General features: G+C 39.9%; 1 protein-coding gene across 1 annotated transcript in view; it reads left to right on the forward strand.

The window, feature by feature from the left end:
* Window positions 1-12,179, forward strand: part of THOC1 (THO complex subunit 1) — a 76,042-nt gene that overhangs the window by 47,259 nt on the left and 16,604 nt on the right. The gene's annotated exons all lie outside the window — the stretch shown is intronic.

The raw sequence follows: 12,179 nt of genomic DNA on the forward strand, positions 1-12,179 counted from the left end.
TACAATAAATAACCCCTAATCTGCCGACCGGACCGCACCGCTACTCTAATAAATGTATTAACCCCTAAAGCTAAGTCTAACCCTAACACTAACACCCCCCTAAGTTAAATATAATTTAAATCTAACGAAATAAATTAACTCTTATTAAATAAATTATTCCTATTTAAAGCTAAATACTTACCTGTAAAATAAATCCTAATATAGCTACCATATAAATTATAATTATATTGTAGCTATTTTAGGATTAATATTTATTTTACAGGCAACTTTGTATTTATTTTAACCAGGTAAAATAGCTATTAAATAGTTAATAACTATTTAATAGCTACTTAGTTAAAATAATTACAAAATTACATGTAAAATAAATCCTAACCTAAGTTACAATTAAACCTAACACTACACTATCAATAAATAAATTAAATAAACTGCCTACAATTATCTACAATTAAACCTAACACTACACTATCAATAAATTAATTAAATACAATACCTACAAATAAATACAATGAAATAAACTATCTAAAGTACAAAAAATAAAAATGAACTAAGTTACAAAAAATAAAAAAATATTTACAAACATTAGAAAAATATTACAACAATTTTAAACTAATTACACCTACTCTAAGCCCCCTAATAAAATAACAAAGACCCCCAAAATAAAAAAATGCCCTACCCTATTCTAAAATTAAAATAGAAAAGCTCTTTTACCTTACCAGCCCTGAAAAGGGCCCTTTGCGGGGCATGCCCCAAAGAATTCAGCTCTTTTGCCTGTAAAAAAAAAACATACAATCCCCCCCCCCCAACATTACAACCCACCACCCACATACCCCTAATCTAACCCAAACCCCCTTAAATAAACCTAACACTAAGCCCCTAAAGATCTCCCTACCTTGTCTTCACCACGCCGGGTTCACCGATCGATCCAGAAGAGCCTCCGATGTCTTGATCCAAGCCCAAGCGGGGGGCTGAAGATGTCCATGATCCGGCTGAAGTCTTCATCCAAGCGGGAGCTGAAGAGGTCCATGATCCGACTGAAGTCTTCTATCAAGCGGCATCTTCAATCTTCTTTCTTCCGGATCCATGTAGTTCATCCCGCCGACGCGGAACATCCATCTTCACCGACGACTTCCCGACGAATGACGGTTCCTTTAAGGGACGTCATCCAAGATGGCGTCCCTCGAATTCCGATTGGCTGAAAGGATTCAATCAGCCAATCGGAATTCGAGGGACGCCATCTTGGATGACGTCCCTTAAAGGAACCGTAATTCGTCGGGAAGTCGTCGGTGAAGATGGATGTACCGCGTCGGCGGGATGAACTACATGCATCCGGAAGAAAGAAGATTGAAGATGCCACTTGATAGAAGACTTCAGTCGGATCATGGACCTCTTCAGCTCCCGCTTGGATGAAGACTTCAGCCGGATCATGGACATCTTCAGCCCCCCGCTTGGGCTTGGATCAAGACATCGGAGGCTCTTCTGGATCGATCGGTGAACCCGGCGTGGTGAAGACAAGGTAGGGAGATCTTCAGGGGCTTAGTGTTAGGTTTATTTAAGGGGGGTTTGGGTTAGATTAGGGGTATGTGGGTGGTGGGTTGTAATGTGGGGGGGGGGGGGTATTGTATGGGGGTTTTTTTTACAGGCAAAAGAGCTGAATTCTTTGGGGCATGCCCCGCAAAGGGCCCTTTTCAGGGTTGGTAAGGTAAAAGAGCTTTTCTATTTTAATTTTAGAATAGGGTAGGGCATTTTTTATTTTGGGGGTCTGTTATTTTATTAGGGGGCTTAGAGTAGGTGTAATTAGTTTAAAATTGTTGTAATATTTTTCTAATGTTTGTAAATATTTTTTTATTTTTTGTAACTTAGTTCTTTTTTATTTTTTGTACTTTAGTTAGTTTATTTCATTGTAGTTATTTGTAGATATTGTATTTAATTAATTTATTGATAGTGTAGTGTTGGGTTTAATTGTAGATAATTGTAGGTAGTTTATTTAATTTATTTATTGATAGTGTAGTGTTAGGTTTAATTGTAACTTAGGTTAGGATTTATTTTACAGGTAATTTTGTAATTATTTTAACTAGGTAGCTATTAAATAGTTATTAACTATTTAATAGCTATTGTACCTGGTTAAAATAATTACAAAGTTGCCTGTAAAATAAATATAAATCCTAAAATAGCTACAATATAATTATAATTTATATTGTAGCTATATTAGGGTTTATTTTACAGGTAAGTATTTAGCTTTAAATAGGAATAATTTATTTAATAACAGTTAATTTATTTCGTTAGAATTAAATTATATTTAAGTTAGGGGGGTGTTAGTGTTAGGGTTAGACTTAGCTTTAGGGGTTAATACATTTATTATAGTAGCGGTGTGGTCCGGTCGGCAGATTAGGGGTTAATAATTGTAGGTAGGTGGAGGCGACGTTGGGGGCGGCAGATTAGGGGTTAATAAATATAGTGGTCGGCTGTGTTAGGGGCAGCAGATTAGGGGTACATAGGTATAATGTAGGTTGCGGCGGTGTACGGAGCGGCAGATTAGGGGTTAAAAAAATATGCAGGTGTCAGCGATAGCGGGGGCGGCAGATTAGGGGTTAATAAATATTATGTAGGTGTCTGCGGTATTAGGGGTACATAGGGATAACGTAGGTGGCGGCGGTGTGCGGTTGGCAGATTAGGGGTTAAAAAAATTGAATAGAGTGGCGGCGATGTGGGGGGCCTCGGTTAAGGGGTACATAGGTAGTTTATGGGTGTTAGTGTACTTTAGAGCACAGTAGTTAAGAGCTTTATGAACCGGCGTTAGCCCAGAAAGCTCTTAACTCCTGGTTTTTTTCTGCGGCTGGAGTTTTGTCGTTAGATTTCTAACGCTCACTTCAGCCAAGACTCTGAATACCAGCGTTAGAAAGATCCCATTGAAAAGATAGGATACGCAATTGACGTAAGGGGATCTGCGGTATGGAAAAGTCGCAGCTGCAAAGTGAGCGTTAGACCCTTTCCTGACTGACTCTAAATACCAGCGGTAGCCCAAAACCAGCGTTAGGAGCCTCTAACGCTGGTTTTGACGGCTAACGCCAAACTCTAAATCTAGCCATAAGATTAGCAATGAAATAAGCAATTAAGCAACAAGTTTCAAGTGACCATTCAGCTCCAGTGATATTTAAACTATACTATATGCTTATATAAGGGACTTTAACCCTTAAAATACCATGCAAGACTTTAACTTGCAGGAGTTATCACAGTGCAAGACTCAAACTTGCAGACAAAACTATTAACCCTTTAAATACAGTGCAAGACTCAAACTTGTGCTTTAACTTGCACTAGGACTCAATCCCACGCTTAACGGCAGGACTCAAACCTGTCCAGGGGACTGTAACCCCTTATTATTTCCCCTTAACGCCGGCCAGACTTTGGGTTCAGATTCACAGAGGGAAAAGCGGAATAAAAACACTTATCTACTTACCCCTGTGTGAATCCCACACTCTGACACCAGAATTGTTAGGCGTTATCTTATAATCGGGGGTATCACTTGACACTTAGCAGTATTCTACACCTTCACCTGGAACTGAATGGGTTACTTGACGAGATATCTCGGTGAACAGCATTTAGACAGCATTTTCTGTTTATTATAAGGCATCACATACTTTTATAGACAATGGTTACAGTATATGGGGTTAAACAATGATGTAATCATAATCACACCGTTTCACACAGTATAATTTAGAGCAAAGAAGAACAGTAAAACAAACCGTTTTAGATAACGGTGTATCCGGGTGCATCGCCAGGACCTAGCAAGGCCATTCTTGAGATACAATTGTTGCATATGAAACTAAAATCTGTCAGCATATGTTCTCACAGCATAATAAAACACATTATGAAGAAATATAATGAACTCATCTTAAAATGGAATCTAAAACAAAATGGTGTCAGTATAGTTATATGTATTCTTACACTCCCTAAAGAGGCCAAAATGCAAATTCTGTTACCTAGAGTTTTACCTTGCTACAGACTGCATAAACCAGCTGTTTGATTTACCGGTTATAGAAGTTGCTGTTCTAGGAAGAGGGGGGCAAGCACAATGTTTGCACAAAGCAAGAGTTGTTTAATGTCCCTTTGAATGTTACTGTTTGACAACATTGATTTTAACAATTGATTTAGCTCTGCTCTCCAAGCCTAATGGGCAGAAGCATTAAACAGTAATTAAAATAGTTAAATAGCCCACTTTTTTTTGTTCCTGTAGTTCTGCCTATAGTTTCTGATAGGGATTTGTATTCCATTTGCACACAAATGCCGAATATGACCGCCACCACCTGTGGCATTTGGCTCTTTCCTTCCTAAAATAGGAAGAGTCCACAGCTTCATTCCTTACTGTTGGAAAATACAACACCTGGCCACCAGGAGGCGGCAAAGACATCCCAGCCAAAGGCTTAAATATCCCTCCCAATTCCTCACTACCCCAGTCATTCTTTGCCTTTCGTCACGTTAGGAGGTGGCAGAGAAGTGTCAGATTCATTGAGTCCTGAAAAAGGGTATCTGCCCTTCGAGATAGGACTGGAGTTTGAAGTAGTCACGTGAACCTCTCAGTGAGAGTATTGATGAAAGTTAGAGTCTGGAGATGCAGGGAAAGTTTTTTTCTGCGAACCATCCAGACTACTGCTAACAGATCCTAAGCATTTAGTGTTGACGAGTTTCACTGCTTGCTTTCTCTCACTCAAGTCCATGTCAGGAGCGCTGCTATAAGACTGTCACACTTGAGAGGATGTGTTCTGTTCCACAGCATGGATCCTGGAGGTAAGATCATTTCATTTTTTACACATAAAATGCTATAACAGTGTCACAGTGTGGCTCCTTTATACCTTGATAGGATCCAGGGTTAATATCCTCTGAAGGGGGTTTATTGAATAGTTGGGGTTAATTAATCAGTGTATTAATTATTTACATGCTGCTTTGTTTGATTTTTTTCCTGGGCTGATAGACTGTGTGTTTTTGGCTGGAACAAACAGGTTTCACTTTCATGATTTAAATAGAGCATGCAATTTTAAACAACTTCCCAATTTACTTTTATCACCAATTTTGCTTTGTTCTCTTGGTATTCTTAGTTGAAAGCTAAACCTAGGAGGTTCATATGCTAATTTCTTAGACCTTGAAGACTGCCTCTAATCTGAATACATTTTGACCACTAGAGGGCATTAGTTCACATGTTTCATATAGATAACATTGAGCTCATGCACGTAAAGTGACCTAGGAGTGAGCACTGATTGGCTAAACTGCATGTCTGTCAAAAGAACTTAAATAAGGGGGCAGTCAGCAGAGGCTTAGATACAAGATAATTACAGAGGTAAAACGTGTATTATTATAACTGTGTTGGATATGCAAAACTGGGGAATGGGTAATAAAGGGATTATCTTTCTTTTAAAACAACAAAAATTCTGGTGTTGACTGTCCCTTTTAAGTTTCACTTTCGATTTTGAAAGTGTTGCACAGCTCCTATTACCTGCTGTACTTGTAATAACAGGGGTGGTCTATGTTCATTTCCTCCATTCCGGCTGAGACTTGAACCTCAGGAGTGCCATTCCTCTGTTAACTGTCTGGGTCTAGGTGGTGGTGAGTGCCCCAGCCATTGGGAGTATAAAGGTGCAGTTTTCTATAATAAAAAACGTTATTTGTGTTCTTCTGTGGGTATAACCTGAGCTATGGAAGACTCTGACATGTTAGAAGGTACTCTTTTTGTACTAAATCATACCTGTTGATATTGTGAGGAGGCCGTGTTTTTTCCGCCCACTCAATTATGTTCCACATGCCTTAACACCATTATAAAGTCTAAGAAGGGAGAAAAGCACATCTAATCCTCCATTCGGAGGGGGCCTTCTTCCTGCGGACTTTGCTGCGCAGTTACAAACGGCGGTGTCTGCGGCCCTTGGTGCATTACCTCGCTCTAACAAATGCAAGAGAAAGGTTAAACATAGCTCTCCTGACCCGGAGTCATCTAAATATTTATTGGATTTAGCTATTATGTCTCGGTTATCCGATGATGAGTTAACCTCTGTAGCTTCAGAGGTTGAACTTTCTGGGTCAGAGTCCTTAGCGTCTAAGCCTCCTGCTTTACAGGAACCGTCCTTTATATTTAAAATTGAGCACTTGCGTTTTTTAGTAAAGGAGGCTCTTTCTACGTTAGAGGTTCCAGAGGCCGCGCTGCCTGAAGAACCTACGATACCTAAATTAGACAGAGTTTACAAAGACAGGAACGTTCCTTTGACTTTTCTAGTGCCGGTTAAGATAGTGAACATTATTAAGAACGAATGGGAAAGAATTGGTTCTTCCTTTCCCCCTCGTCTACTTTTAAAAAGTTGTTCCGGGAATCTGAACTGAATTTGTGGGGCTCCATTCCTAAGGTGGATGGTGCTATCTCTACGCTTGCTAAACGTACTACTATACCTCTTGAGGTTAGTTCTTCGTTCAAAGAGCCGATGGATAAGAAAATGGAAACCTTTCTGAGAAAGATGTTTCAACATACAGGTTTTTTGTTTTAACTGGCGGCTGCAGTTGCCGCGGTTGCCCGAGCGGCTACCTACTGGTGCGACTCTTTGTCGGATTCATTGAGGTGGAGTCTCCCCTCTAGGATATTCAAGACAGAATTAAAACTCTGAGAATTGCTAATTCTTTTATCTATGATGCGAACATGCAAATTATTCGCCTTAAATGCAAAGGCCTCTGGCTTTGTGGTCCTAGCCCGCCGGGCACTCTGGTTAAACTCCTTTTCTCTTCCCTTCAAGGGAAAGATTTTATTTGATCCAGGCCTGGACTCCATTATTTCTACAGTTGCCGGAGGCAAGGGTGCCTTCCTACCGCAAGATAAGAAGAAGAAGTCTAAGGGACGACAATCTTCTAATTTTCCTTCCTTTCGTTCTAACAAATCCCAACGACAATAATCCTCCTCCAAGCCCGAGCATCCCAAGAGTACTTGGAAGCCGGCTCAGTCCTGGAATAAATCCAAACAGAATAAGAATCCCGCCAAAAACAAATCGGTCTGAAGGGGTGGCCCCCGATCCGGGATCGGATAATGTAGGGGGCAGACTGTCTCTTTTCATACGCCTGGTTCAAGGGCATACAGGATCGGTGGGTTCTGGAAGTGGTATCTCGGGGATACAAGATAGGCTTCAAATCTTATACACCAAGGGGCAGATTCCTTCTCTCTAATCTGTCTACTAGACCAGAAAAGAAGGATCTATCCTCCTTAGGAGTTGTTGTCCTGGTGCCTATCGAAGAAAGAAGTTTGGGGTTCTATTGAAACTTTTTCGTGGTCCCAAAGAAGGAGGGAACTTTCCGCCCAATTCTGGACCTAAAGTGCTTAAACAAATTTCTCAGTGTCCCTTCCTTCAAGATGGAGATAAGGTCCATCCTTCCTTTAATTTAGGAAGGCCAGTTTATGACCACTATAAATCTGAAGGACGCTTACCTTCATGTTTCAATCCATAGGGAACACTTCCTGTTCCTGAGGTTTGCATTCCTTGACCAGCACTTTCCAGTTCATTGCCCTTTCTGTTTGGCCTAGCTACTATTGCCAAGCACCATCCTTTCATCTTGCGGAAGAATTCTCGGAGTCCCATCTCAGTCTTCTTCGATCACATGGATGGAAGATAAACTTGGAAAAGAGTTCTCTTATCCCAAGTACCCGGGTGGAATTCCTGGGTACTATAATAGACTCCATATCCATGAGGTTTTTTTCTAACAGACCAGAAATGTTGCAAGCTAACTTCGGCATGTCTTGCCCTCCTTGAGTCCCTCTGTGGCTCAGTATATGGAGGTGATTGGTCTCATGGTGTCCTGCATGGATATCATTCCTTTTATCTAGGTTTCGTCTCAGACCTTTACAACTGTGCATGCAGTGGAACGGCGATCATTCAGATCTGTATCAACAGATTGTATTAGACAGTCGGTCGAGAGAATCGCTCTCTTGGTGGCTCTGTCCAGATCATCTGTCCCGAGGGACATGCTTTTTAAGACCATCCTGGGAGATTGTGACTACGGACGCAAAAAAAACTATCCGGATGGCAAGCTGTTTGTGGTGCCGGGAAGGCACAGGGGTTGTGGACTCAGGAGGAGTCCTCCCTCCCGATCAGTATTATGGAACTATGGGCAATCTTCAAGGCCTTGAAGGCTTGGCCACTTTTGGTTTCGTCCCAGTTTATCAGATTCCAATCAGACAATATAACCTCGGTGGCTTACATCACCCATCAAGAGGGAACGAGAAGTCCCTTGGCAATGAGGAAAGTATATCAGATTCTGGAGTGGGCGGAGGCCCACAGCTGTTCGCTGTCAGCGATCCACATTCCGGTTGTGGACAACCGGGAGGCGGATTTTCTCAGCAGGCAGTCCTTTCATCCAGGGTAATGGTCTCTTCATCATGAGGTGTTTGCAGAGATATGCAGCAAGTGGGGGACACCGGAGATAGATCTCATTGCGCCCCGTCTCAATACCAAGCTACCCAGGTACGGGTTGAGGTCGAGGGCTCCCCAAGCGAATCTAATAGATGCACTAGCAGTGCCTGGAGGTTCAAACTCATATTTTTCCTCTATTACTGCTTTTTCCTCGAGTGGTGGCCCGCCATCAAGCAGGAGCGGGTATAAGTAATCCTGATTGTCCATTGTGGCCGCGAAGGACGTGGTTCGCGGATCTAGTGGAAATGTCCTCATCTCCTCAGTGGACGTTACCTTGTCGCATAGACTTGCTGATACAAGGTCCATTTGTTCGTCAAAACCTAGATTCTCTGAGGCTGACTGCATGGAGATTGAATGCTTAGTCTTAGCCAAGAGAGGTTTCTCTCAGAGTGTCATTGATACTCTTAATCAAGCTCATAAACTAGTTACTCGGCGTATCTACCACAAGGTGTGGAGGACCTACTTATTCTGGTGTGAAGAGCGTGGTTTTTCCTGGCACAGAGTTAAGCTTGCCAGGATCTTATCTTTTCTCCAGGATGGGCTGGAGAAGGGCCTTTCTGCTAGTTCCCTGAGGGGACAGATTTCGGCCCTGTCGGTTTTATTGCACAAGAGACTGGCTGAGCTTTCAGACATGCAATCCTTGTTAAGGCTGTGTTTAGATCTGGGGCTCCTCCTTTGAGCCTAAATCTTGTTCTTCGGGTTTTGCAACAGGTTCCATTTGAGTCTCTGCATTCCGTTGACATTAAATTGTTATCTTGGAAGGTTCTCTTTTTTTTATTGGCTATTGCTTCTGCGTGCGCAGAGTTTCTGAGATCTCTGCTTTGCAATGTGAGCACCCTTATCTGATTTTTCATGCAGATAAGGCAGTTTTACATACTAAATTTAGGTTTTCTTCCTAAGGTTGTTAGATCGCAACATCAATCAGGAGATTGTGGTTCCTTCCCTGTGTCCTAATCCTCCTTCATCGAAGGAACGCTTACTTCACAATTTGGATGTGGTTCGCACCTTGAAGTTCTAAACTAAGGAGTTTAGACAATCTTCCTCTTTGTATATTCGGGGAAGCGTAAGGGGCAGAAGGCTACTTTGACTTCCCTTTTGGTTAAGGAGTGTCATCCGCTTAGCTTATGAGACAGCTGGACATTGTTCTCCTGAAAGGATAACAGCTCGTTCCACTAGAGCAGTGGTTTCCTCTTGGACCTTTAAGAACGAGGCTTCTATGGATCAGATTTGTAAGGCGGCTATCTGGTCCTCCTTACATACTTTTTAAAAATTTTACAAGTTTGATGTTTTTGCTTCGGCTGAAGCAGCTTTCAGGAGAAAAGTTTTGAAGGCTGTGGTGCCCTCAAAATAGGGTCCGCCTCTTTCTTTTTGTTCCCTCCGGTTATTCATTCAGTGTCCTCTGGAGCTTGGGTATAGTTTTTCCCAACAGTAAGGAATGAAGCCATGGACTCTCCCTATCTTAGGAAGGAAAACATAATTTATGCTTACCAGATAAATTCCTTTCCTAACGGATAGGGAGAGTCCACGGCCCCCGCCCGTTGTTTCTTGTCTATGGGCGGTCCCCTATTATTTATTTTATGCTTCTGGCACCATTTATACCCTAATGTTTTTCCTACTTTTCCTTGTTTCCTCGAATAACTGGGGTAGTGAGGAAGTGGGGGGGATATTTAAGCCTTTGACTGAGGTGTCTTTGCCTCCTCCTGGTGGCCAGGTGTTGTATTTCCCAACAGTAAGGAATAAAGCCGTGGACTCTCCCTATCCGGAAATAAAGGAATATATCTGGTAAGCATAAATTATGTTTTCAGAGCCAGATTTCTTGTTGTGAATTTGGATTTGCCCAGATTTCAGTGTTGCACTTTCACAAGAAAAAATCCAGCTCTGCAAATATGTAAAACACCAGCGGCATTTGGCTATTTTCAAACTCCTTTTTTTTTTTTTCTTTTTGTATATCCCAGAAAGTATTAAAATACATTGTATTTGTGCCTGCCACCTCTTCTGCACATTTCAGACCCCAATATTGTAAGCTGAAAAATAATAAATGAAAAATTGATAAAAAAAAAAAAAAAAAAAAGTGTGAATAGTGTAATTAAATTCCCTAAGGATAACATGATGTAATGTATGTAAACATTTTTTTGTTAAAGTGAATTATAGTAATGAGTTGTGACTGGCACTCTAAAACTAACCACAGAGTGTGAAAATAAATTAGTGATTGTAGTGCTACATGATGTAAAAAAATTCAGTAAAGTAAAGAAAAAAAGCGATAAACCCCCAAATTTATGATGATATAAAGAAAAAAGTAAAAAAAATAACTAATGAACCCCAAATTCTATATTATTGTAGGGTGTGAAAGTGATCTTGATGAAGTGAAGCACTTTAGTTTGTTGCTAAAATAAAATATTGCAGTCCCTAAAATGGTAAAAACAAAAAGTAAAAAAAAAAAGCAAAAACAAAGTATGAAATAAAAATAGATAATTTAAAATTAATTTTTTTATTATGATAAATTGAAATTGTATAGGTGCTAGAAAACAGTTCCATCATTGGAACTGTTTTCTAACACATCTACTCAATGGTTCTTTTTAAAATAAGGCTGGCTAAATTCCACTTTAATATTTTCTAAAAAGAAAAAAATAATGTTCAGAAAAAAAAGCTGTCTGAAATTAGCAATATCAACATATAAATGTAACTTTTTTAGATATTTCACCAATGCTTAAAGGGATATTAAACACAAAATTTTTCTTTCATAATTCAGACAGAGAATACAATTTTAAACAACATTCCAATTTACTTCTATTATCTAATTTGCTTCATTCTTTAGATATCCTTAGTTAAAGAAATAGCAATGCACATTGGTGAGCCAATCACATAAGGCATCTATGTGCAGCCACCAATCAGAAGCTACTGAGCCTATCTAGATATGCTTTTCAGGAAAGAATATCAAGAGAATGAAGCAAGTTAGATAATAGAAGTAAATTAAAAAGTTGTTTAAAATGTTATTCTCTATCTGAATCATGAAAGAAAAAAAATTGGGTTTAATGTCCCTTTAAAAAAATAACAACAACTTTGTATAGATCTATACAGTAATTTCAATGGCGATACAATGTTTTTTGTTTTTCACTTTATGGAATACTCAAAGCAAAACAATACAAGAAACTGATCATATTGTTCAGTACAAGTTCTGATACTTAAATCGTATAACCAAGATATCAAATAACTGCTTCATTACTAAATGGTTATTTCTAACAAAATGTGTTATAATTAGCAACATGCATTTTGGTAACTAAAAAGTGAAGTGTTATTAGGCATGAATCTAGTTTCTCCTGCCCTGGTGGGGGTGGGGGGTTCTTTCCCTTTACCCCTCCCATAATGGGTTTAACCCTGCAAAGCACCATCTGCCCTTTAACTGCTCTTCCATTATTAAGACTGATAATGAGAAGGGGTGCCACTATCTTTATTTTTGTGATGTGGTAAGCAGAGTTAGGATGTAAACCTCAAATATGACACAGCTTGTACTTTTCTCAATTGTTCATGTACCCTGCACTTTTGTTCTATAATTTTGGGGGAATATTAGTCAACCAAGGTAATAGCATAAGCTTTTGTGCCAACTGCAAGATTGTATTAAGTTTGTAATGTTTTTTTGTCTCATCTTTCTACCAACATAATTTCCCAGGGCAGTGTATTATTTTGTTTACTCATAAATCTTCCAAAGCTCAGTCATCCTCCAGAATCTGTTAATTAAAATGTTCTGTTTTA

Source organism: Bombina bombina, chromosome 5 (genome assembly GCF_027579735.1).
Source record: "Bombina bombina isolate aBomBom1 chromosome 5, aBomBom1.pri, whole genome shotgun sequence".
NCBI lineage: Eukaryota > Metazoa > Chordata > Amphibia > Anura > Bombinatoridae > Bombina > Bombina bombina.